At 45.2% G+C, this 2,968-nt stretch overlaps 1 pseudogene; it reads left to right on the top strand.

The window, feature by feature from the left end:
• Positions 1–1,434: 1,434 nt before the first annotated feature.
• Positions 1,435–1,941, top strand: LOC103070197 (ferritin light chain pseudogene; annotated as a pseudogene).
• Positions 1,942–2,968: the final 1,027 nt, after the last annotated feature.

Genomic DNA, 2,968 nt, shown 5'->3' on the forward strand with positions numbered 1-2,968 from the left:
AGAATATGGTAATTAAAGCTGTCAAAGGAAATACTAACCAGTAAAATCGTCTAACTGGAATTATGAGAAGATATCATAACTTCCATGGAGGAAAAAGTATGTTCTTCTCCAAGTTAGTGTCGTGCAGGAATTTTTCATTCTCACAGCAACAAAAATTACCCTAATTAGTTAAAATGTATCAACTACTTACTATGTGCCAGGAATCATTCTAAATGCAATATATATGTCATCTCCTATACTTTTCGTAGCAACTCTATGATGTATGTGTTATTGTTGCCCTCTCTCAATTTCATATTTGACAGATAAAGAAATTTCATGGCAGAAAGTTAAAGTTACTCTCCAAAGATGGCCCCCAATAATTCTGCCCCTCCCTATATGTACAAGCTGCTCCTCCCATAAAGAGGTACAACTTACATTCCTTCCCCTTGTATCTGCTGATTCTAAGACTAAATTGGCCAATGGAATGCAGAGAAAGAAATATTATGAGTATTCTAAGCCAGGTATTAAGAAGGCTGGGCTGTTTCTACATCTCGAAATCTAGCCATCATGTTGTAAGAAAGCCCAAGCAGCCATGTGGAGAGGCTCTTGTGGAAAATAATCAAGACCTTTGGTTCACAGTGTCAGTTGAGCTCCCAGCCAACAGCCAGTACCAACTTGCCAGTTATGTGAGTGAGCCATTTGGGAAGTATATCCTCCAGCCCCAGTTAAAACACCCCAGCTGGTAGCACATGGAGCAGAGATTAGCTCAACCAAACCCTATCCAAATTGCAAAATCATTGTTGTTTTAAGCCACCAAGTTTTGACATAGCTTATTACACCCCAACGGACAAATGAAACACTGAACTACCAAGATTGCACAGTGACATAGTCCAACATCATGTAGGCCATACCTTTCTCATATAAATTAGGCTGCATATGAGGATTTGCAAAGAAAGGATTCCAATCAGAGGCAGGGGTGAATGGAAAATGTGCTTATATGGACACCTTATTCAACAAATAGTCACTGAGAATCTGGGAGGTACCAGGAACTGAGCCCAGATGCTATAGATACAAAGGTGAATAGTCAGAGTCTTTAGCTCAAGAAATTCTCCATGCAAGGCCACTAAGACAAAATTTCAATACCATAGAAAATGATCAAGTTGATGCCAAATAACAGACAGCTGTTTGGGATTACCTGATGAGGGGACCTGAGTTAAAAAGTTAATACTCTTGGCAGTGCGGCTCGGTGGCCCGGAAGATCTGTCTCTTGCTTCAACAGTGTTTAGACGAAACAGACCCAGGGACGCCCCTGCTTCCAGCCTCCGACCACCCTCCAACCTCCTTTCCAATCGCAACCTTTGGAACCAACCACTCAGCCACCTTCAGCTTCCAGGACCAGCCAACACTGTTTTTCGAGCTTAGCTCCCTATTGTCGATCAATCATGACCTCCCCAGATTCCTCAGAATTATTCCACCGAGGTGGAGGCCGCAGTGCACTGACTGGTCAACATGCATCTGCAGGCCCCCTACACCTACCTCTCTCTGGGCTTCTATTTCGACCACAACGATGTGGCTCGGGAAGACGTGGACCACTTCTTCAGCAAGTTGGAGATACAAAACATACATCTCTTGAAGATACAAAACCAGCACGGCAGCTGTGCCCTCTTCCAGGACGTACAGTGCAGAAGCCGTTCCAACATGAGTTGGGTAAAACCGCAGACGTTACTGAAGCCACGGTGGTCATGGAGAAGAACCTGAACCAGGCCCTTTTGGATCTGCACGCCCTGAGTTCTGCCTGCGCAGACTCCCAGCTCTCTGACTTCCTGTAGAGCCACTTCGGGGGTGAGCAGGTGAAACTCATCAAGAAGATGGCGTCCACCTGACTAATCTCCGCCAGCTGGTGGCCCCCAGGCTGGGCTGGGAGAGTATCTGCTCAACAGGCTCAACCTCGAGCACGAATAGGAACCTCCTCAGACCAGCGGCCCTTGAGGAGCCCCTCTGGCACCCCTCTGGTGTCAGGGCTTCTGCCTGAAGCCTCTCTCTGCAGCCACTAGGCAGCTTTTTAACCACCCTGGGGCCTTCTCCCAAGCTGTGAACCAAATGTAAATAATAAAGCTTTTTGCAGAAAAAAAGTTAATGCTCTTGATTTTTTTCCAGCCACCCTAAGTCAAGGAATTACTGGGCAAGATTTAGAGTAAGCTTGGAGTGCAGGTAGGAGAAAAGTGGAAGTAAACTTGCAGGGTAGATCAACAACAACACAAAAGAAGTTTGTGTGTGTGTGTGTGTGTGTGTGTGTGTGTAAGAAAAGGCAAAAGATGATAAATAGGTGTTAGGGAAGGAAAATTTAAAACATTCAAAGTTATCTTTGTGTATGCGCGCACACACACACACACACACACACACACACACACACACAGTACTGCTATGGCAAGGTCCACGGACATATTCTGACCAAACTGAATGTCAAAGAATTCTTTAAAAATGGTTGCAGGGACTTCTATTATAGTTCCAAGATGGAGTAGCCCCATTTCCACCTCTTAGAGAGGCAGAGTTCCTCTCTCTTAAAACTAAGAATTCGAGAACGTATGTTCCAGACATGGCAGAAGCCTCAAACCAGAAACTACCAACATGAACAGACAAAAAATTTACTTGAAGAAGAGCCTATTCCCCCTAAGCCAAAATACTAGGAAAGGGGTAACCTATATCAACAGAAAACCTTTTTGGTAATACTGCCTTACTCCAGGCAAACTCCAAAAGAAACACTGCATTTCTCCCACCCCATGGTTTTAGGGGGGCTGAGGAGGAAGCCGATCTTCCACTCTACCCCATCCATCTCCCGTCTCCACAGAAGCAGTTGGTAACACTCAGATTCCTCCATCAGGATAGCATCAGTGAGGTCCAGCAGCAAGCAGGGCCTCCCATCCCTACCGGGGAGCAAAGAAACTCAATAAACAGTGAGTCACATCTAGTCGGCACTTCACTTTCCCTA

The sequence above is a fragment of the Lipotes vexillifer genome, unplaced genomic scaffold (genome assembly GCF_000442215.2).
Source record: "Lipotes vexillifer unplaced genomic scaffold, Lipotes_vexillifer_v1.1 scaffold644, whole genome shotgun sequence".
In the NCBI taxonomy this organism is placed as follows: domain Eukaryota; kingdom Metazoa; phylum Chordata; class Mammalia; order Artiodactyla; family Lipotidae; genus Lipotes; species Lipotes vexillifer.